The sequence below is a fragment of the Cervus canadensis genome, chromosome 20, assembly GCF_019320065.1.
Source record: "Cervus canadensis isolate Bull #8, Minnesota chromosome 20, ASM1932006v1, whole genome shotgun sequence".
In the NCBI taxonomy this organism is placed as follows: Eukaryota; Metazoa; Chordata; class Mammalia; order Artiodactyla; family Cervidae; genus Cervus; species Cervus canadensis.
The window spans coordinates 8,556,154-8,581,375 of NC_057405.1; the positions used below are offsets into that span (position 1 = coordinate 8,556,154).

The 25,222-nt window shown below is 37.3% G+C and overlaps 1 long non-coding RNA gene across 1 annotated transcript in view; it reads left to right on the plus strand.

Moving 5' to 3' along the window:
• LOC122422894 overlaps positions 1-25,222 on the plus strand; it is a 402,179-nt gene that overhangs the window by 120,900 nt on the left and 256,057 nt on the right. The gene's annotated exons all lie outside the window — the stretch shown is intronic.

A 25,222-nucleotide genomic window follows, 5' to 3' on the forward strand; every position in this document is an offset into this window, starting at 1 on the left:
GAATATTAAAAAATGCCTGATAACTATTCATATTTTCAGTTTTCTCCTGATATTTCTTCCCTAACCAATTTTAAGTTGTCATTCTTTGGGATGTTATTCCACACCATTGTGTATTTTCTTTAACATAAATGTATGTAACTTTTATTAATATTTAGACTTAATGTGTGGTAACTTCTACTTTTGCTGTACAAACAGCTTGCTTAGTTTCCCATTTTCTCCTGAATTACATGGTCTTTTAGTGAGATAAATTGTATAATTTTTCATAGAAGATCTGAGAAGGTAGGTTGTCTATAGTTTGTTTAAAAGTATACTTATATCACCTTTTTTAAGAAAAAAATTATGTATTTATTTATTTGACTACTCTGGGTTTCAGTTGTAACATGTAGGATCTTTTAGTTGAAGCACATAGGATCTATATCTTTGACCAGGGTTCAAACCCAGACCCCTGTGCTGGGAGCCCAGAGTCTTAGCTACTAGACCACCAGGAAGGTCCCTATAGTGCCTTTTTATAATAAAGTGGCATTAGCTGTAGATTCATAGCTGTAATGTTGATTTCCTTAAAGATTTAAAAATATTATCCATTTCATTGTTGTTATTATTAACAATAGTAGATGTTGTAACTTGTGCTAATAGAAGTAGTTCGTTTTGCCAATGAGAAATCTGAAATAAATCTGAGTTTTATTGAATAGTAGACAATTTTAATTTTTCCCTCTCTATTAATACTTTTGCCTTAATAATACTTTTGGATAGTAACAGTCGTTGTTATTTTACTTTTATTGCTATTTGTCTTAGTGGGTCAGTCCTCACTGAGCACTTCAAATTTATATTCTTTTTTATAACCCCTATCTTTGTAAACTTTGTATGAATTCTTTGAAGATTTTTTCATCTATTTGTTCTAGTCAGTCTTTTTGGGATTTCTTTTAAAAGGTGGAAGGAACACTAGATCTATATTCTATTTTAATCAAGCTTTATTACTTCCTCTCCTAATTTCTGGGCTTCCCAGTGGCTCAGTGGTATAGAACCCACCTGCATTTGGATTTGATTTGATCCTTGAATTGGGAAGATCCCCTCAAGAAAGAAATGGAAACCCACTCCAGTATTCTTGCCTGGAAAATCCCATAGAGGTGGGCTACATTCCATGGGGTCACAAAGAGTTGGACACAACTTAGTGTCTGGATAGCAGCAACAGCTCCTAATCTTTAGTTAGTATCTTATATCACAATTATCAGCTTCAGCCGTCTATGATTATCTTTTATGTTTTGTTTCTTTTGAATGACCAAAAATTTATTTGTCATAATATCTTTTGGAATTTTTGTAAAACTCAAGTTCTGTGTGTCTCATGCACAGTGAGGCTGAACAAATCAAAACCTTGGATTTGGGAGCAAAAAAATGTTTATTGCAAGGCCAAGCAAGGACAGTGAGTGGATCATGCTCAAAAGCCTGAACCCCCTGATGGGTTCAGGGAAGAGTTTTTAAAGAAAAATTTGGGATAAGGGCTGCAGGCTGTGTGGTTCTCTGCTGATTGGTTGACGGTGAGGTGACAGTGTGGTGCCCCAGGAATCTGAATCACTGGACTTCTGATTCTAACCAGCTTCGGGGCCGATGCTTGTGCTCAGCTTGCACTCACCACCCTCCACCTGGATTGGGCTTGAGTTCCTGTAGAAGAATTTAAAGAATTTAAAGATGCTTCTGTATATTCCTTCAAGAAGAACTAGGTGTCCAGTAGCTCTCTTGTTCCAATCACCAACTGTATGAGTCTGCCCTTTGGAAATCAGAGAAGATCTAGGATGCTGAAACCCTTTCCCTACAAAGAAGAAATGAAGGACATGGAAAGGTGTTTGCACCCAGGAGGGTCCTGCAGTGTCCGCTCGGTTTTAATCCTTGTGTGTACCTTAGTGCAGCTCCCTAATGGTATTAAATATATTACCCCTGTATTCCATTTTTTTTGGCTCAGTTTTCTCTATTGAATGCTTTTATTATGTTATTTCTGTATATTTTTTGTCATGCCTTTCCTTTGTACATAGGATCTCCATCCCTAGAAACCTTGATGTTGACCTCTTGGCACACTCCTGACTTTAAGACCTCCATCTCCATGGATCACACTAGAGTTACCTCACCCTCTCAAGTAGCCGTTTCTGCCCATATTTTAGCTTGTGATTTCCTTTATCAATCCCATCCTGTCTGCTTGCATGCTTTCAAGTTTCTGCATATTTTCTAGGAGATAATCCCTGTATATTTTTGTTTTCAAATTTATGTATTTCTGTATTTGGTCTAGTGAGTTCAATAATTTCTAAAATACTGCTAGAAAAGGGAAACTACAAAAAATTGTGGTTCTCAAACTTTGCCTGAAACAATCTGGCTTCTAAGATGGTCTTTGTGATGCCTCAGGGATTATTGTTATATATTTTTATAGAGATATTTATATTTAGACCTATTAATATTAAATCATAGAATTAGAGAAGTTTTTATGGAGTAGAATGCAACATGTATTTTATTCTCCAAAAATGCGGGCCTAATATGAAAGGGCTTTATTGGAGGAAGGCAGATTTTATAGCTACATTAATTAATTAATTTAATATGTCATTCATACTAAAAATATATTTATGGAGCAGCTCTTCAATGTGTAGTTAATTGCATCGAGCGCAATAGAAATTCATGGTGTGCCTATTATGTGCTGGCCTAATATAGTTTTATAAGTAGGATTTTATTTTCCCAAAAGGTTTTTGTGTACTAAATTCCATCTGTCAGTGAAAAAATGGCAAAAAGCAGCTACTTCCTTAGAATTACATGTTATTATTGCTACATCAGAAATATGCTAGGCAAAAATGTATTGATTTCTTAATATCAGTGGGGGCTATCACTACATGCCAGAGGTGGGTAAACCTTTTCCTGTATCAGTAAATATTTTAAACTGTGGGCCATAAAATCCCTGTTACAACAATGTAATCTGGCTGTTTTTCTTTAGGCCATGTGTGCTGTCGGTCCCCTGGAACATGGCTGTTCTCTCCCTCCTTGCTCAACCAGTGCCTACTTCACAGATGCCCTACTCACAAGACTGGCTTTCCCACAGACTTGCTGCGGCCCTAAGCAAGTGACAGTTCATATCAAAGGGCCTTTGAGGGTCATACCTCTCAAACCTCTCTGCTATTTTCCCTGGTAACCAGTGAGCCAACCTGACATCAGTTCCCCCTATAAAGGGGAATCTCCTCTTCCCTCTGAGAGCAAAGACCCCTACCGTCCACCTTACATGGACCTTGCTTCAGGCTCCCTGTATCCATTAAACTTGCTTCGGGACCTCGCTTCAGGCTCCCCCATCCATTAAACCTTTGATATCTCTGTTGCCGACTTCGAGCTCTTTCTTCAGAGCTGAAGGTGGGCAAGTGCAGGCCTAGCAGGTCTTCAGGGTGCACTGCAACACCATGAATAATACATAAATGAGTTAAAGTGTTGTGTTCCAATGAAACTTTAATTACAAAAACAGATAGTGGGCAGGACTTGGCCTTCAGGACTTAGTTTTAAGAACCTCAATGAGATAATATAAAGGCTTAAGGGTTTTCAAGCTACTATTACTTTAACTAAAAAAAAAAATCATTGCTTCTTCTCAACTCAGAATACTATTTCACATTATTCAAGAGAAGATGAAACTAGCAGGATAGTTTTTACCTTCTTCAACTTAACCAATAGAACTTCCTAAAAAGAAATATGTGTTAGTAAATACAACTCCAGAGTAAAGAGTAACTCAGAATATTTTTAAGTTTATATATGTTATTTTGTCTCTAATGCTCCAAAGTTCAAGAAGAAGAAAAAAGGACGCTCCAATCTCAAATTCCTGGGCAAGATGAAAAAATGATTCAAGACTATATACTCTGCTATAAATGTGAAAAAAAAATCTGTAGTGTGTAAATTAACTTGTTATACAAAATCCATAATGTAGTTTGTTTAAACTAAAACAAATCTATATTTGATATGCATATATAAAATGAATTCTTCATAAATGCTTTGATAAAATGCTTGATAGAAACACTTAACCTGTAGTGATGAAAGAGATATTAGATAAGATAGACGGCACTAAGAAACTATTTGTTTTTAGAAAAACATTCTGTGAAACTTTAAGAATATCAGTATTGTGGATTACTGCCATATAAGTAAGCAAAGGATGTTGAGACCATCAAGACATCAGTCACAACAACTGCCCCCAGTTGAGTACCCCGAGGGGATAAGGATGAAGAAGAACAAGATACTGGTCCTAGGTCGCTAAGGTGCATATTCAAGGAGGGCTACCCTGGTGGCTCAGAGGTTAGGAATCTGCCTGCCAGTGCAGGAGACACAGGTTGGATCCCTGGGTCAGGAAGATCCCTTGGTGAAAGAAATGGCACCCCACTCCAGTATCCTTGCCTGGGAAACCCCATGGACAGAGCTTTGTGGGTTACAGTCCATAGGGTTGTAAAAGAGTCAGACGGTAACTTAGTGACTAAACAACAACAACACTCTTGCATCTTCCAGAGGATGGAAAAGTGCTGAATCCTTTAACATGAGATGCCTTTTATTTATTTATTTTTTAATCTACAGTAATCTTTTCACATGAAACAACAGACTGGTTCCAAACTGGGAAAGGAGTACATCAAGGCTGTATATTGTCACCCTGCTAATTTAACTTATATGCAGAGTACATCATGTGAAATGTCAGGCTGGATGAAGCACAACCTGGAATCAAGATTGCTGGGAGAAATACCAATAACCTCAGATGTGTAGATGACACCACCCTTATGGCAGAAGTGAAGAAGAGCTGAAGAGCCTCTTGATGAAAGTGAAAAAGGAGAGTGGAAAAGTTGGCTTAAAACTTAACATTCAGAAAACTAAGATTATGACATCCGGTCCCATCACTTCATGGCAAATAGATGGGGAAACAAAAGAGTGAGAGACTTTATTTTTGGGGCTCCAAAATCACTGCAGATGGTGACTACAGCCATGAAATTAAGACACTTGATCCTTGGAAGAAAAGCTATGACCAAACTAGATAGCATATCAAAAAGCAGAGACATTACTTTGCCAACAAAGGTCTATCTAGTTAAAGCTACGGTTTTTCCAGTAGTCATGTATGAATGTGAGAGTTGGACTATAAAGAAAGCTGAGTGCCAAAGAATTGATGCTTTTGAACTATGGTGTTGGAAAAAAAACTCTTGAGAGTCCCTTGGACTGCAAAGAGATCCACCCAGTCCATCCTAAAGGAAATCAGTCCTGAATATTCATTAGAAGGACTGATGCTGAAGCTGAATGAAACTCTAATACTTTGGCCACCTGATGCAAAGGGCTAACTCATTGGAAAAAACCCTGATGCTGGGGAAGATTGAAGGCAGGAGGAGAAGGGGACAGCAGAGAATGAGATGGTTGGATGGCATGACCGATGCGATGGACTTGAGTTTGAGTAAGCTCTGGGAGTTGGTGATGGACAGGGAAGCCTGGTGTGCTGCTGTTCATTGGGTCATAAAGAGTCAGACACGACTGCGTGACTGAACTGACTGAATTGAATCTTTTGATGTTGCAGCTGCCTGTTTTACATTGCAAAAACTCTTATCTATCCTGGTTCCTCCCTTACCTTTTTGGAACTGTCACTGAAAATCATCTAAGAAGCTCTCTTCCAAGCTTAAGTTTTCAGAAACTACACTGAAGTAAATGGAATTCTTAAATTTCAGGTTGCACCTTTTTTTCAGGAGATAGCATTTTCAGCTGCAGCATCTTTAATAAATTAAGGTTAGCTTGCTTTATATTTTGTGGGGAAGATCCCCTGGAGGAGGGCCTGGTAACCTACTCCAGTATTCTTGCCTGGAGAATCTCATGGACAGAGGAGCCTGGTGGGCTATAGTCCATGCAGTCGCAGAGAGTTGGACATGAATGAAGCGACTTAGTACGCACAATTCATATTTTTGAAGATTATGTTCCCCAGGTTTTACCTCCTAGGTGGCAGATTTATTGTCTGTAAATGAGTCCTCACAGTTAAGTTACCACAACTTGCTTTCCTCTCTTCCTCAGATACTGTCCCAGGATGTCACATATGTTTTCTTGATAGAGAATCAATACTTCACTTTCATTGCTTTACACTTTGGTCTTGCAGGCTGGTCATTGTCAATTTGCTTTGCAGGGCTGTGTACCCCTGTATTTTCCCCACTAACCTTATTCTTTCTTATCTCTCTATTCTAGTAATCACTCTTGCACAGGAAGGCATATGCTATATTTTCCCCTCTCTGAATACATTTCTCATCCTTCTCCACCCTGATCTGTGCTCTGTGAGTTTGATCTCTATCCACTACAACACTAGGGCCTTCTTGCTAGCTGGCTTCCAGTTTTTTTTCTTTTTAATACATTCATTTTATGTATTGTTGTTTCTAATTTTTATTGGAATACAGTTGCTTTACAATGCTGTTAGTTTCTCCTGTAGAGCAAAGTGAATAATCTATGTGTATCCATACATCCTCTCTTTTTTGGAGTTCCTTCCCATTTAGGTCACCACAGAGCTTTGAGTAGAATGGATGAGATGAATTGGGTGATTGGATTGACATATACACACTGTTGTTACTACGTATAAAATAAATAGCTAATGAGAACCTCCTGTATAGCCCAGGGAACTCTACCTAGTTAGGTATAACCAACTGGAAAAAGCAGCAGATGTTTGATGACTGGGAAATAAGTCAAGTAAGAATTCTTCTCTTCCCTCTATTCCTTTTTGCAGTGTACGTCTTGCAGGACCACATTTCACCTTGCTAATCCCTCCCACAGGCTTCCTGTTATCTTTGGGCACCAGCAGCATTGCTTCCTCCCTTAGATTCTTTAATCCTAATAACCACCAAGCCTTACTGCTCTCACTCGCTAGCCTTTATTTACATGTCTGCTTTCTTTATGCTGCCCATCACACATCTCTAAGTCCTCTATTGCTTACATTGATGAAAAATCATCAATCTAAGAAATAAATTTAAAATTTTACTTGGGCCAAATTTGAGGATTATAACTCAGGAAGAGCGTCTCAGAAAGCTCTGGGAACTGCTCTGACCATTAGAAGCAAGGACCAAGGACTGTCATATAAGTTTTTTGAGATGGGAAAGCTTTGCTCAATACATAATGCAGGTACACAAGGAACAGAGTGGGGAGAGAGGAGGCCAAAGGCAGAGAAGATCTTTTTTTTTTAATGTTCAAATTTTTATCTTGCAATAAAAATGTGAATTTTATTTCACACTTAAAATCTATTCATTTTGAATATCAATAAATGTTCTTTCTGGTAGCACCCTGTTGTAAGGAGCAATTTGCTGTTGTTGTTCAGCCGCTCAGTTGTGTCCGACTCTTTGCAACCCCACAGACTGCAGCATGCCAGGCTTCCCTGTCCTTCACCATTTCCCAGAGCTTGCTCAAACTCATGTCCATCGAGTTGGTGATGCCATCCAATCATCTCATCCTCTCTTGTCCCCTTCTCCTTCTGCCTTCAGTCTTTCCCAGCATCAGGGTCTTTTTCAATGAGTCAGCTCTTCTCATCAGGTGGCCAAAGTATTGCAGCTTCAGCTTCAGCATCAGTCCTTCCAATGAATATTCAAGGTTGATTTCCTTTGGAATTGACTTGTTTGATCTCCTTGCAGTCCAAGGCACTCTCAAGAATCTTCTCCAGCACCACAGTTTAAAGCATTAGTTTTTCCACCCTCAGCCTTTTTTATGGTCCAACTCGCACATCCATCCATGACTGCTGGAATAAACAAAGCTTTGACTATATGGACCTTTGTTGGCAAAGTAGTGTCTCTGCTTTTTAATATGCTGTCTAGGTTGCTCATAGCTTTTCTTCAAAGGAGCAAGTGTCTTTTAATTTCATGGCCACACCACCTACAGTGGTTTTGGAGCCTAAGAAAATAAAGTCAGCCACCATTTCCATTATTTCCCCATCTATTTGCCATGAAATGATGGGACTGAATGCCATGATCTTCATTTTCTGAATGTTGAGTTTTAAGCCAACATTTTGACTCTCCTCTTTCACCTTCATTAAGAGGCTCTTTATTTCCTCTTTGCTTTCTGCCATAAGGGTGGTGTCATCTACATTCTGAGACTGTTGATATTTCTCCCAGCAATCTTGATTCCAGCTTGTGTTTCATCCAGCCCAGCATTTCCCATGATGTACTCTACATATAAGTTAAATAAGCAGGGTGACAATATAAAGCCTTGACCTACTACTTTCCCAATTTGGAACCAGTCCATTGTTCCACGTCTGGTTCTAACTGTTGCTTCTTGACCTGCAGATAGGTTTCTCAGGAGGCAGGTAAGGTGGTCTGGTATTCCCATCTCTTGAAGAATTTTCCAGTTTGTTGTGATTCATACAGTCACAGGCTTTAGCATAATCAATGAAGCAGAAATAGATGTTTTTTTCTGGAATTCTCTTACTTCTCTATGATCCAGCGGATGTTGGCAATTTGATCCCTGTCCTCTGCCTTTTCTTAAACCCAACTTGTACCTCTGGAAGTTATCAGTTTATGTACTATCAAAGCCTAGCTTTGAGCACTTTAAGCATGACCTTGCTAACATGGGAAATGAGTGCAATTGTGCAGTAGTTTAAGTTAGTCTCAAAATTACTTTTTTATTTTGTTTCTGCAGGTTTTTTTTTTTTAATCTATCTCAGATCCATAACTCATTTCCAAAAAATTAGGGTAAAAATTTCTAAGATAAGCCTGTATCTCCTCAGTGATAAGGAATTAATGATAAAGTACAAGTATAAATAGATATAGAATGTATGTTGTAATTTATAATAAGAAATGCATATTGGGCCTTTATCCTCATTGTTGGTGAGAGGGTTTTAAACCCTTATAAGTTCATAAATGATGAAAGTAACCAAAGCATTTTTGTTATGTTAATGAATGACTTTCAATATCACCTAAGGATGGGGAGTGCTTTGCCAGGAGAACAAATCTTGTGATTAGAGAGCTGAAACTTTCAAGTTCACTTCCTGACCTCTGGAGAGGGGAGAGAGGCTGGGGATTTAGCTCAAACACAAGCAACCAATGATTTAATCAATCATGCCTATGTAATGGAGCCTCCATAAAACCCCTAAAAGAGTTCAGAGGGATTTCAGGTTGTAAATACATGGATATTTGGGGAGAACTGTGCACCTAGAAAGGGCTTGAAAGCTCTGTTCCCCTCCTGTTGACCTTGCCGTATGCTTGTGTTCATCTGGTTGTTCCTGAGTTGAATCCTTTTGTTATCAGAGAGCAGATTCTTGTTTCATTGCAGAAAGAATTCAGAGAGGAGACATGGCGGTCAAGAAAGCAAAGTGAGGGTTTATTAAGTGATAGTACCCTTTTAAGGGAAGAGTGGGCAGGCTTAGGCAAATAGCTGCCCAGGGATTCTTTGGCAGGCTGGTTATTAGGGAGTATAGAAACGATGAGAAGGAAGGAGTTTGGGTTGATTTTTTTTTTTTTTTTCATCCCAGATCCTTCTTGCCAAGGGGAAGAGGGATTTTTGTCCCTATTTATTCTTGATCAGAAGTGTGATGCCACTGGTATATGACGGGTACTTATCTGGCAAAGCTAATTTAATTGTAATGAGGGGATAATGAACAAAAGGTTACATTTGAGATATCCCTGCCTTTCTTTGTCTGCCTCTAGGACCCCTGTCACAAAATGTTTGACTCCCTGTCAGCCTAGAGGCTCCTTTTTTTCCTTTGTCTTCCCAAGGACCCCTATTGTTTACAAGATATATGGTTTTCTGCCACCCGGTCCATGCCTCCCTCTCTCTGATTATATCTAGCATACTGCCTGTTCTAACTTATAATAAATTGGTAGTTTCCTGAGTTCTGTGAACTACTGTAGAAGATTAATTGAACCCAAGGAGGGGATTGTGGAAACTGCTAAATTAGTTCCAGAATACAGGTTGACTTGACTTCCCACTGGTTTGTGAAAGTGGGAGGGAGATGATCTTCTAGGATCATGACTCTTTTTTTTTTTTTTTAATTGCTTTGCATTACTATTTTTGTAATCTATTTATTTTTAATCAGAGGATATTTGCTTTACAACATTGTGTTGGTTTCTTCCATACATCAACATAAGTCAGCCATAGGAATACACATGTAGGACGGCGCTCTTAACCTGTGGTGTCCCATGCTATCTCCATATAGAAAGGCATCAGAATTCAGTTGAATTTTTTAACACCCTCCTGGCATCTGAGACTTGCTTACTGGTATGGGGTAACCCACTCTCCAAAAAAATAAAACAAATACACACAAACATTAAAGCAGAGTATAAGAAGCCAAAAAAATGGTGCTTATGACATGAGACTTTGAGAGGATTTAGTTAATAATACTAACAATAACTTTCATATAACATCTCAAATATTTCCTTTTCACCATTCATGAGCCCCTGTTTTTAAAAATAATTTTATTTCTTTATTTTTGGCTGTGCTGGGTCTTCTTTGCTGCCCAGGCTTTTCTCTGGTTGTAGAGATCAGCAGCTACTCTCTAGCTGCAGAGCTTAGGCTTCTCGTGGTGGCTTCTCTCGTTGCAGATCACAGGCTCTAGGGTGCACAATTTTCAGTCACTGCAGCATGTGGGCTCAGTAGTTGCTCTGGGGTTCTAGAGCACAGGCCCCATAGTTGGGGTATACAGGCTTAGTTGCTCCATGGCATGTGGGATCTTCCTGTATCAGGGATCCAATGCAGGGATCCTGCATTGGCAAGCTGCTTCTTTACCACTGAGATACCAGGGAATTCCCAATCAGTTTTTATATTTAGTCCTATGCAATTTAATGCTCTTCTCAGGTCAAATTTCTTGGCCATATTGCACTCCTTAAATGTTTGGATTTAGCTTTTATTTCTCCACCTTGAATTGTTCTGACTCATGTTAAAAAATATATTAGTGGTAATAAATCTATTAACAGTTTATACTAGCATACCATGTTTAGACATTTCAGAATAGATTATTTTTGGCACACATTGATTCCATAGCTAGTGAGCCACTTTCTTCAAAGTGATAAGCAATTATGACATTATCACTAAACAATACCCTACTATCCCAAAACTCTGAATATATAATATTTTTGCTTTTAGCAAAATATCAAACAAATTATTGATAATTTAGGAGTCTTTCTACTTTAGTCTGTAATGTTTATTGAGTGTATGTTTATATAAACATAGATAAAAATGTATGCTATATATTGTTGCCTGAGAGCTTAAGGAAGTGTTTAGACCTCTTGATGTAAAATTTACAGTTCTTCATCAAAGCAGAACACTACTTTGACTAAAAGTTACTGTTGTCATACTTGAGTTTCATTATTTCCTCTAAAATGAAAATATTTTTATATAGCAATTATGTTATATGTAAAACCTAGGAGAAATTATTTGTTGAAAGATTTAGCCATTTGTCGATATTATAATGGTTGTTGTTCAGTGGCTAAGTAGTATCCAGCTCTTTGCAAACCCCATGGACTGGAGCACTCCAGACTCCTTTGTTCTCTGTTATCTCCTGGAGTTTGCTCAAATTCATGTCCAATGAGTCTTTAATGTTATCTAACCATCTCATCCTCTGCGACCCCCTTTTTCTTTTGCTTTCAATCTTTCACAGTAAGAGGGTCTTTTCCAATGAGTTGGCTCTTTGCATCAGGTAGCCATAGTATTGGAGCTTCCGCTTCAGCAACAGTCCTTCCTATGAATATGCAGGGTTGATTTCCTCTAGGAGTGACTGGTTTGATCTCCTTAAAAATCCAGTGTACTCTCAAGAGTATTCTCCAGCACCACAATTCAAAAACACCAATTCTTCTGCTCTCAGACTTCTGTATGGTCCAGTTCCCACATCCCTACGTGACTACTGGAAAAACCATAGCTTTGAATAATGGGACTTTGCTGGCAAAGTGATGTCTCTGCTTTTTAATACACTGTCTAGGTTTGCCATAGCTTTCCTTCCAAGGAGCAAGCACCTTTTAATTTCATGGCTGCAGGCACTGTTGGCAGTGATTTTGGAACCCAAGAAAATAAGATCTGTTATCATTTCCACTTTTCCCCCTTCTATTTGCTGTGAAGTAATGGAACCAGATGCCATGATCTTGGTTTTTTAACTGTTGAGTTGCAAGGCAGCTTTTTCACTCTCCTCTTTTGCCCTTATCAAGAGGCTCTGTAGTTACTTTTCACTTTCTGTCATTAGAGTGGTACCATCTGCATTTCTGGAGTTGTTGATATTTCTCCAGGCAAACTTGATTCCAGCTTGTGATTCATCTAGCCTCGTATTTTGCATGTTGTACTTGTACTCTGCATACAAGTTAAGTAACCAGGGTGACAATACATAGCCTTGCCATACTCCTTTCCCAATTTGGAACCAGTCAGTTGTTCCATGTCTGGTTCTAACTGTTTCTTCTTGACCTACATACAGGTTTCTCAGTAGACAGGTAAGGTGATCTGGTACTCCAATCACTTTAAGAATTTTCCGCAGTCTGTTGTGATGCACACAGTGAAAAGCTTTAGTATCATCAATGAAGCAGAAATAGATGCTTTTGGGACTTGCTAGCTTTCTCCATGATTCAACAAATGTTGGCAATTTGATCTCTCATTTGTCTGCCCTTTTGAAACCCAACTTGTACATCTGGAAGTTCTTGGTTCATGTACTACTGAAGCCTAACTTGAATGATTTTGAGCATAACCTTAATATCATGTGAAATGAGCACAATTATATAGTAGCTTGAACATTCTTTGGCATTGCCCTTCTTTGGGATTGGAATGAAAGAAGACCTTTTTCAGTCCTGTGGCCACTGCTAAGTATTCCATATTTGGTGTTATACTGAGTTCAGCACTTTAACAGCATCATCTTTTAGGATTTTAAATAGATCAAAATAGCTGAATGCAACTTGAAGACAAATGCAAATAAATTGCATTATTTTTTTCCCACTATTCTTTGAGCACTCTCCATTTTTCCCATTATACATTGTAGGCAAAATATACATTCCTACCTTATTAGACAGAGGGATATTAGAAGAGGGCTCAGTGTATTTGCAAGATTTTTCTTGTCTACTTGTGTTCCTGCCATTCACTATGATAGCAGCTTGCCTCCTACTTGCTTCTCCCATAAGGAGAAACCCATGAGGCTGTGCTGAAATAGAACTGCCGTGTTAAATAGAACTATCCATACTAACTCACACACTTGCGTAAGAAAAAACCAAGTGCTACTTCTCAAAAGTCATTGAAATTTTGGGCTTGTTTTTTATCCAGAAGAGTCACAGCAATAGATGAATAGTACAACTCTATTAACAGAGAATTAATCAAGGAAATTCTAAAGAATATAGACCGTCTTTAAGATGAAAGGACAGATACCCACATTGATTTTTAAAATGCAAATATTCATGAATTAGTTTATACCAGAAGCCATAAATTCTACCATCTTCTCTTTAGACGATGACTTTAGAACTTAGAAAACACTTTAGACTTCAGAAAAGAAAAAAAAAAAAAAGATGACTGGGATGTTTCTGGCCTTGGATAAAATGTGTGTTTGGTGTGATGGGAAAACAACTCTCTGCTGCTTGTATTGCAAATTTGAAGGAGGTTTAAAGAATGCTGTTCATATCCAGGATTAGTTTAGTGAACTAGTCAAGTTAGTTTAGTGGAATGTTATTTTATTTTGTATGGTGGTTTTTTGTAAGGCCCTCTACCTCCCTAGAATAAAGATTTGAGATTGTGCTGTCATGCAAGTGATAGCCACTATGCTATACTCGTATTGTCCTTAAAGTGACCAGAATTCTCTTATTGGCTATTACTGTGCTTTCAAATAATTCACAAAAAAGCTGCTAGCGACATAAGGAAAATATATATCTTCAGTGGGGGTCATGGTAGCATCTATTATGGTGCTTGGAACCAAGTGTGGTGAGGAGGGAGAATGTGCGGAATGGGAATAGGCAGCAACTCGGTGAGGGTGTGGAAGCCAGAGCAGGTTGAAATTAGCTCTAGTGTTTTAAGTTGTTAATCAAGGTTTTCTCTACATCATGGCAGATCCTCTTCACACTTTGTAAATGTGCCGACAAAATATATTTTTTTTCCTAATGGACTCAGACAGCCTTAGCATAATATTCCTTCTATGTACGTCAAATTGCTAATTGTAGTTAACATTATTTTTTCTTTAGTAAAACCTGACAGAATTGAAATATTTTGGGGGTTGACATGTGCAATCTTTAAAAACAAAAAAACTCCAACTACAGTTTGATTTAAGTTTAATTTATATATTCACTCTATGGCTGTTCTTATTAGCAGAAGTTAGTACAGAAAAAGACTCCATAATGATAAAACAATTTGTTATATTTAATTATAAAAATAAATATAAAAATATAGACTTGGTTTTTAGATAATTGAACTGGGAAGTTTATGTGTAGAGCAGAAAACTTGAAGCAGTTTAAAAGAAAAATAAAAGAAAGCATTTAATTTTCATTCATGTTACTCATGGAAAACCTTTTATAAACCTTAAATGAAAATATAAAATACCGAATCCATAATTCCTTGGATGGCAAGGAGATCAAACCAGTCAATCCTAAAGGAAATCAGTCCTAAATATTCATTGGAAGGACTGATGCTGAAGCTAAAACTCTAATACTTTGGCCACCTGATGCGAAGAACTGACTCATTGAAAAAAACCCTGATGTTGGGAAAGATTGAAGGCAGAAGAAGGGGACAACAGAAGATGAGATGGTTGGATGGCATCACCGACTCTATGGACACGAGTTTGAGTAAGCGCCAGGAGTTGGTGTTGGACACGGAAGCCTGGGGTCGCAAAGAATCAGACAGGACTGAGCAACTGAACTGAACTGAATTCCTTGAAGACAGCTATAATCTTAGAAAGTCATTAGCATGCCCAATCTACATGTTACTTTACTGTATTTCCACTCCAGTGGTTGTGACAACAGTAGCTTCACGCAATGTTTGTGGAAAGGGGGGAGCAGGGTCAGAAGAGACGTTTTATCTCTTCTTCCCCAAGGGTCCTGTTAATAGGGAGCTGTGCCAATCATGGGAAACTGACTCTCAGGCAATACATTTTTGTTCCATCCAAACCAGACCATCACACACACATACCCTTGGGCTCTTGACTGCCTGCATTCTACTTATACTCATGATATGTTCCCAGTAACTGCTGGAAAAGAATAGCCAATTGTGTCATAATAGTGAATGAATGTGTCAAGAGAGCGAAACGTAGCTTCACTCTTATTTTAGTGGCACATTTGTTACAAGCCGCAAAAAAACCCACATACTTGTAACACAAAGTGAACTGAAAGCAAAGCTTCTGTGATACTCTATTTGACCTTTTCTCTTTTATCTTGCCTTCAGAATTCTTTATAGAGCATTTCTTAAATTCATTTTTGCTTCTTCAGTTTCTGTTTTGCACTTGACTTGCCAGACAATTTGGATTTTGAAGTTTTTCTCATTTGCGGAATGCTTTTATTTACTTCAAAAGAGGTTTTTTTTTCCCCTCTTTTATTAGAATATTTTTACTGATTAGAAATAGGAATTTTATGCAAACTTCTGGCATTTATTTTCCTCTTTAAGGTCAATAAGATATCCTCAACCAGATTGTTATCCTTTTATTTCTCTTTGTACCTACAATTGGCATAATTCCCTATTTTAAAATTGAGAAATAGTAATTACCACTAACTTTATTATGTGTTCACTATAGTTAAGACATTGTGCTAACATTTTATATTCAGGACCTCATTAAATCTTCATAACACTCAATGAGGTAGAGATCATTAATAATGTCATTATGCACATGGGAAGCTGGAATTATGAGAAGTCAGTAGCTTGTCCAAGAGCCCCTATAATTGGCAGGACCTGAATTTGGACAGAGGCTGTCTGATTTTAGAGCTTGAACTTGGCACCCTCTCACCAAGTATATGCTAATGATTTTCTTTGACTTTTCACTTTTGTCAGAAATTAAAATTTAACTATCCTGTGATTTCTCTCTCACTGTAGTCTCCTGGCAAATATCCCTAACATTTTCTTCTTTCATAATCACCATGTTTAAAAACCAATGTTTAAAAAAAATGCAAAAACAGAATAGGAGATATGTAGATAGAGATATAACTATATTGATATATAAGACCTATGTACATAGCTAGATATAAATTTATTTTGAGGAATTGGTTCACAAGATTATGGGGACTGGTGAATCCATAAAATAGGATGGCAGATCAAAAACTCAGGTTAGAGTTACTGCTGTTATCTCAAGGCATAATTTCTGCTTCTTCAGGAGACCTCAGATTGTGCTGTTAGGTCTTATCAACTGATTTGATGAGGCCCACTCACATTATTGAAGGTATTTCAGTTCGGTTCAGTCACTCAGTCCTGTCTGACTCTTCGTGACCCCATGGACTGTAGCACACCAGACTTTCCTGTCCATTACTAACTCCCAAAGCTTGCTCAAACCCACGTCCATTGAGTTGGTGATGCCATCCAACCATCTCATCCTCTGTTGTCCCCTTCTCCTCATGCCTTCAATCTTTCCCAGCATCAGGGTCTTTTCTAAGGAACTGACTCTTCGCATCAGGTGGCCAAAGTATTGGAGTTTATGCTTTAACATCAATCCTTCTGATGAATATTCAGGATTGGTTTCCTTTAGGATTGACTGGTTTGATCTGGCAGTCCAAGGGACTCTCAAGAGTCTTCTCCAACACCACAGTTCAAAAGCATAGATTCTCCAGCACTCAGCTTTATGTTCCAACTCTCACATTCATACTTGACTACTGAAAAACCATAGCTTTGACTAGATGGACCTTACTTAAAGTCAATTTATTGTAGATGTTAGTTGCATGTACAAAATACCTTTATAGATATACTGGATTAATATCTGATTAGATAGTTAATCAGCCTGGGGGCTATAGCCTAGCCAAGTTGACACAAAATACTAAACTTCACCTTACCTATAGTAGAGACTAGCATTTTTTTTCTCATCAAATGTGGTAATAACTGAAATTCATTTTGTAACTTACAATCTATATATGGAAAAGAATACAAAATTTACCATATAATATTGCTTCAAAGATTTATACATTTCCTAATTTAAAATGAAAATGTTAAATTAGTTGCTCAATCCTTGTCAGAATACCAAATTCTGTTATGAGTTTTAATTAAGTAAATAAGGTATGTTGAATCACAGTGATTCTAAAGAACTTTCATTCTCAAACATTTTATTTTTTATAATTGTTGTACATTTTTAGCTTTGATATACCTGTTGTGTGTATTCACATTATATGTCCCAATCATTATGTTACCCTATAAGTTAAATTTTCTGACAATATAATGTATTAAAGCCCTTGATGCTTTACTACTGTTATAATTATGACTAATGTTTTTCTTTGTAGCACAGTTATAGAATATGTAGGTTGACTCTCATTTGATATACTTTGTACTTCCACATCTGTTAATTTTACTAAATTGATCAAATTATCCATTGATACACTCATTTATTCTGATTATTAACTGCTTTAGAAATATTCAAAATAAAGTGGTGGAGAAAAGAAAAATTATTCTCGCACAGAGTAAAGTATTTAGGGAAGAAGACATTGCTGTTCTACTTTTCAATATTCTCTTCTTTTACACCCACTTCTTATCCACTAAGAAATTGTGTTGACATACTTTTTGAATTCTTTTCGAGAACTCAACAAACTCTCGGTAATTCTACTGCTATCCTCTGATACAAGCTAACATTACCTCTGGTCAGCTTTGATAATTACTGCAGTAGCCTCCTAAATGGTCTCTCTGACCCTGTGGGTGTTATCTTGGGCACTTTCTTACACTGCGTCTTGTTGTAAAGGAAACTTACTATCATGTTTTGATCTATTCTGTCAAGAAACCCAGGTGGCAAACAACTAAGGGTGACTCTTGTCTTTATCCTTAACATTTTTCAAAATAAAAATATAATACACTTGACACTTTGAAAAAACTTGGACTATCTCTCAAAATCTGCTACCACTGCGCATTTAAGATTAAGCACTATAGTGAGTTGAATATGTCCATGTCCTGATTCTTGGAACCTGTGAATGGTACCTTAATTATAAAAAAGGTCTTTGAAGATGGAATTAAATTATGGATCTGAAGATGAGGAAGTTGTCTGGTTTATTATGGTATATCTTGAATCTAATTTCTAGTATTCCTATGTAAGTTAGGTAGAGGGAGATTAGAAGGACAGACAATGAGTAGGCAATATGATTGCAGATGCAGAGACTGGACTGATGAATTTACGCACCCAAGAATGTTGGGATAACCACCAGAAGCTGGAAGAGGCAAAGGATCTGTTCTCCCAAGAGGCCACAGAGGGAGATGGCCCTTCTAGATTTTGGACTTCTAGCCTACAAAACAGAGAATAGATTTCTCTAATGTCAAACAACCGAGTCTGTGGCATCTTGTGACAGCAGACACAGGAAACTAATATAAACACTGAACTAAGGTTTAGAAAGATTGTGTCTAAAACACATAGTACTTAGGTTTCTAGTAACATGGTCTATGGGGAAAAGAAACAATAAACAAATCATTGTAGATCATTAAGTACAGAATGGGGCTTTCCAGGTGGCACTAGTGGTAAAGAACATTCCTGCCAATGCAGGAGACACAAAAGATGTGAGTTCCATCCCTGGGTCAGAAAGATCCCCTAGAGGAGGTCATGGCAACCCACTCCAGTATTCTTGCCTGGAGAATCCCATGGACAGAGGAGCCTGGAGGGCTGCATTCCATAGGGTTGTAAAGACTCAGACTCAACTGAAGTGACTTAGCATGCATAAACACAAGAGGAGAATAACAAGTATGCCAAGTGCTACCAAAGTGGTTTATTGACTCTGCCAAAGCCATTGACTGTGTGGATCACAACAAACTGTGGGAGATTCTTCAAGAGATGGCAACACTAGACTACCTTACCTGTCTCCTGAGAAATCTGTATGCAGGTCAGGAAGCAACAGTTAAAACTGGACATGGAAAACAGACTGGTTCCAAATCAGGAAAGGAGTACATCAAGGCTGTATATTGTCACCCTGCTTATTTAACTTATATGCAGAGTACATCATGAGGAACGCTGGGCTGGATGAAGCACAAGCTGGAATCAAGATTGCTGGGAGAAATATCAATAACCTCAGATGTGCAGATGACACCACCCATGTGACAGAAAGTGAAGAACTAAAGAGCCTCTTGATGAAAGTGAAAGAGGAGAATGAAAGAGTTGGCGTAAAGTTGAGCACTGAAGAATTGATGCTTTTGAACTGTGGTGATGGAGAAGACTCTTGAGAGTCCCTTGGACTGCAAGGAGATCCAACCAGTCTATCCTAAAGGAAATCAGTCCTGAATATTCATTGGAAGGACTGATGCTGAAACTGAAACTCTAATACTTTGGCCACCTGATGTGAAGCACTGACTCATTTGAAAAGACCCTGATGCTGGGAAAGATTGAAGGCATGAGGAGAAGGGGACAACAGAGGATGAGATGGTTGAATGGCATCACTGACACAATGGACATGAGTTTGAGTAAACTCTGGGAGTTGGTGATGGACAGGGAGGCCTGGTGTGCTGCAATCCATGCAATCACAAAGGGTCAGACACGACTGAATGACTGAACTGAACTGATGTAGATAAAAGGGCTTCCTTAGTTTCTCAGATGGTAAAGAATTCGCTTGCAATGCAGGAGACCTGGGTTTGATCCCTGGGTTGGCAAGATCCCCTGGAGAAATGCATGGCAACCTACCCCAGTATTCTTGCCTGAAGAATCCCCATGGACAGAGGAGCCTGGAGGGCTGCAGTCAATGTGGTTGCAAAGAGTCAGACCCAACTGAGCAACTAAGGACACAGCACACATGTGGATAAAGAGTTCTAAGCAGAGAGAAATGCATATGTAAAAGCAGAAAGAAAAATATTTTCAAACACTCTTTAAAGAACTGGGAGAAATTCACCATGGCTGGACAGAGAGAAAGTGTATAAGGTAATACTACATTGTTGTTCCGAGACAACAGTGAAAATGAAAGACTCAGAGATGGATCCTGTAAACCCCTTAAAGGCTTTGGAATAGTTGATACCTAGATTCTCTGAAAATAAGGTTTAAGATAAGCCCAGAAATAGTACTGGATAAATATATATTTAAGAGGTAGAACTTTAACTTTGGGTGTCCTCTTTCACACTGAAAAATAGGTGACTTGTCTTATCTCAGAAGAAAAGTGGAGGAAAAAAAGAAAATCTCTAAGCTCGTGACACGAGACACAGTTGAAGGTAGACTTCAACAAAGTAGTTTCTAAAATACTGAATCTGAAACACACAGCATCTTCCCAGAGAGGCAGTATGCTCTTGATAGGACACCAAGTAATCCTCTGCCTAAAATGGTGTTTCGCTGAGACCCAGGGTGTCGATGGCTTCCTAGCTTCTTCCTCGGGTCTGTTCCCTGGAACCAGCCTTGAAGGAGGGAAGGAGACATAAACCAGTGTGCTTCTGTTTTGTCTTCTTGCCTTTTCCTGTCATTTGTTAATGATGTACCTCCTCAGTAAAGTGGTGTAAGGTTACAGGGTAACAATAGTACACCAGGTAAAAAGGATACAGACTGGATCAGTTCTAGCAGAGATTTCATCAAGAAAGTAAAATTGGTCAAATACTTGACATTTGTGAACATACACAGGGGAGATTTACAAAAAGAGTTTGATATTGAATTAGTGATAAGTACATAGAAAACTGGGGGGGGGGGTGGATTACAAGGCAATTATTTACAACAAAGAAAGCAAAATATTGTGCAAGAAAGCAGAAATAATCACAAATTTTACAGCATTGTTGAAGACTCTAAAATACTGATCTGAGCATTGATTTACTGAAATAAAACAAACAAACCAAAACCTACTAAATAATGGTACAAAAGTGTAGAATTTTGTAAGTGTAAATACCGTGGGAGTGGGCTGTGAACAATCATTGTGAAAGGTGAATTAGATAATGCCTCCTGTTGAACAATCAACACATAGAAGCACACATTTATTATTTAGAGGAATGAAGGAAATTTGAGAAAAATAGCTAAACCAGTTGGAAGTAATTTTTGGAAATCAGCAATAGATGAGGGGGAGTGTGAAGAACTGACAGAACTCTCTGCATAATTTTTTTTTATTGCATTAAATACATGTAAGTTTGCTTGCAATGGGAAACATAATTAAAAGATATGGGGGAAATGTTTTCATATGTAACTCTCCTGTAATCAATATATTTCAGAAACTAAATCAGTTGCAATCACAAAGCCATGTAGATATTTTTCTACTATATCATGCTTTAGAGAAAAGATAATGTATTTAAGTTACCATTCAATCTTATACTTCAATAATTTAAAACTCTGCTTTGGAAAACTATTTAGTGTGTTTACAGAGTACTATGGATGTTATGTGGGCATATACTATTAAAACAAATCTTATTCATATATTTAGTTATGTAAGCTATGATTTCTTATTGTAAACAATCTAAAAAAATTGATAATAATTTATAAGAAATTTAGGGATAGGCTATTACCTAATGGAATGTAAGATTGAGTAGGAATAAAAATAAATAATTTTATTCTATTTCTAGACTAGTAAAGCTATTTTTGATACTTGTTACAAGAACACTGAATATTGTTTATATAGAATATTGGTAAGTTGAGAAAAAGCCATAAGAAAGACATGTTAATAGTTGCAAACACATTGATCAGATGAGGACAAATCTTTCTCTTTAATAGCTAGTATATAGAATTATCAAAGCTACATAAATGATAGAATGAATATATTCCACCAAAGCAAATACAACCTACAAAGGCAGAATTATACACTTAGAAATTATATTCTATCAATCTAAGATTAAACTCCTTTTACAATCAAATAATATCAACAAGGGCCTACTTATCATCTTTCAGTGGAAATGGAGTCTAAACACTATTTATCCAACTCAAAATGACATTATACAAGAGAACCATCCAAGTAGAAAAATATATAACTATGAACAGATTAAATAATGTTGAGAATATACATTTTTATTTTTAAATGTGCATGTCACAATATCTTTTACAATATTAAGAGAGATTAACATTTTGAGGCTATGGTCAGCTGTATATAATAATATTTATACTCATAATTAAGGAATATTTATACTTTTATTAATGAAGTATAATATGTCAACTATATATAACATGCTAATTAGAGGAAAAGAAAATGTTTTTAAAGAACCAAGGTTTTTTTTGCTGCCATTGTTTTTATTAAAATATGATAAATACTAAATTGTTAAGCATACAGAGAACGATACTGTGAATAAGATTTTTAAATATTTTAAATTAATATATCATGAACAATATAGCTTTCCATTAGGGTTAAACTTGTCTTTGTTATGTAGATTTTAAACTACAACACCCTACTCCCACCCTTCCCATAGCAATAAGAACTAAATAGGGCTAAATTTAATTGTGAGCAAAAGTAGCAATGAAAACAAAATAGAAATTCCTTTCATTCTTTTGTATAAGCCAAATATATTGAGTCCTTGGCTGTTCAGCTGTCACGTGGGATCTAGACTACCCCTGATTTCCGGCTAAACAGTTCTAGGGTGGGTGGGGCTTCCGTTGTGCTTCAGCTGGTAAAGAATTAGCCTACAATGCGGGAGACTGGGGTTCAATCCCTGTGTTGGGAAGACCCCCAGGAGAAGGGAAGGCTACCCACTCCAGTATTCTGGCCTGGAGAATTCCATGGACTGTTTAGTTGCAAAGAGTCGGACACAACTGAGCTACTTTCACTTTCACTTTCACTTTTCCCAGTTGGCACAGTGGTAAAGAATCTGCCTGCCTATGAAGGAGTCATGAGACGTGGGTTCAGCTCCTGAGTGGGGAAGATTCCCTGGTGGAGGAAAGGCAGCTACTCCAGTATTCTTCCCTGAAAAATTTCATGGACAGAGAGCCTGGTGAGTTACAGTCCATAGGGTCACAAAGAGCCCAACACTACTGAGCGTGTCCATGTGCAATCCTTGGAGTATGCCTTCCATCTTTAAGGTTCAAGATGGAGTTTCAGTAACTTACACTCAATCTAATCAGCAGGATGTAGGGCAGGATCAAAAAGAAGCAAAGGGCACTCACAAGTTCTTTCCTAAAAAAAGATGGCCAGAAATTTCCTTAGTCTCATGGCCACTTCTACCTGAGAAAAAGGCTGGAAAATGTCATACTTATTGTGGGACATTATCAACCAATGAAAAATTCTATTGCAGTGCAAGAAGGGGAAAGCAGTTACTGAAGAATATAATCTTTTGGATTACCTCTGTTAACTAGATAATCTCATTTTGAAAAAACTACAAGTCACAATTATACTTTAGTTGTTAATCCCATGAATTTATGATTTACTGCATCAATATTTTGTTTTCAGTCTACATGGAAGCTTAAGATTATGGTTATATACATTTAAATGTAAAATAATTTTTAATTTAAGCAAATCTAATGCCAAAATATTCATTATGCAGTAAGAATTGACAATTTAAAAGGTAATGGAAGATGCCAAGCTGACATTTACTCATTTACAAATAGTCTTGCATTGAATTATGATTTGGAATTTTATTTTATTATCTTTCTTTTCTTTGTGCTTTTATGATAAGTAGTCACCCATTTGCTAGGCAATTTTAAGGCATGATTCCTAGACATTTAACAATTGCCAGCAATATACCAAAAAAGGACATTTTTCTTATTTCCTTTTTATTGTTTTACGCTATTTTTTTCCAGCACAAATATATCAGAATTTGGATACTTGGAATGTGATTCCACAAATAATCATTCCAACTTGTACAAATAACCATCAGCCCTTGAACTATAATGCTTATTTTCCAGCCAGAAATATAAACAAGTAAATGTCCTTGATACTTCTGGTGAAGACCTCAGGAGTCCACAGAATTTACTCTCTAATCCACCTAAATTTGAGAAATATCTTATCATTTAAGTATCTTGGTCAACTAACCAAAGTATAGGTCATAATATCTTGAACATTTCAGTACAGATGTTTTCAAGATTTAAGAAAATGAACACAACCACTCTCTGAACTGTTTGAATCTTAAAAGGATACTTGAGGGTGAATAGGAGGAAAGTCCAAAAGGGAGATGATGTATGTATACATATAGCTGGTTCACTTCATTATACAGTGAAAACTAATGCAGCATTGTAAAGCAATTATACACCAATAATAATTTTTAAAAAAAGATACTTAAAGGTTTGTGTACTTTTCAGGTTGCCAACCACCAATGCGTTTTGTGACTACCAATGATTTTTCTATTCATTATTGTCAAATAGGAATCATTCAAACTTCTACATATATTCAATATTTGTAAAACCCTCCAACTTACTTTTCTTATTTTTACTTTTGTTTTTCACCTTGCTTCTCCAAGAATTTACCTTTGAGTATGTGACTGAAGGGAGCCATCCCAAGGGGAAAATGTACACAGAAATGTTTAAAGAATGACAGAGACAAATTGAATATTTCTTGCATTAGTGTGTAATGAAAGTAGGTGAAAATCCAAGCTCTTTTAAAAAATTTTTATAGTGAAATTTATTTATTTTTATACTGATATATTGCATACAATGTTGCCTTCTGAGATTCCAAAACTCCCCACAGACACACGTCTGAGAGGGTTTCCTACTGTGTGAAACTTCTCCTTTACAATTCCCTCCCCAGGACAGGTCTCCATCCCTCACTCTTTTGTCTCTTTGTTTGTCTTTTATATTTTTTCCTACCTCCTTTCAAAAAGAATGGGCTGCCTTTGTGGGTGCCTAGTGTCCTTCAGCAGTGTTCAGAAGTTGTTTTATGAAAGTTGCTAAGCATACAAATGATCTTTTGATGAATTTGTGGGGAAGAAAGTGTCTCCCAATACCATTCCTCTGCCAGCTAGTGGAGGTGATGGAATTCCAGTTGAGCTATTTCAAATTTTAAAAAATGATGCTGTGAAAGTGCTGCACTCAATATGCCAGCAAATTTGGAAAACTCAGCAATGGCCACAGGACTGGAAAATGTCCATTTTCATTCCAATCCCAAAGAAATGCAATGCCAAAGAATGTTCAAACTACCACACAATTGAACTCATCTCACATGCTAGTAAAGTAATGCTCAAAATTCTCCAAGCCAGGCTTCAACAGTATGTGAACCATGAACTTCAGATGTTCAAGCTAGATTTAGGAAAGGCAGAGGAACCAGAGATCAAATTGCCAATCTCTGCTGGATCATCATAAAAGCAAGAGAGTTCCAGAAAAATT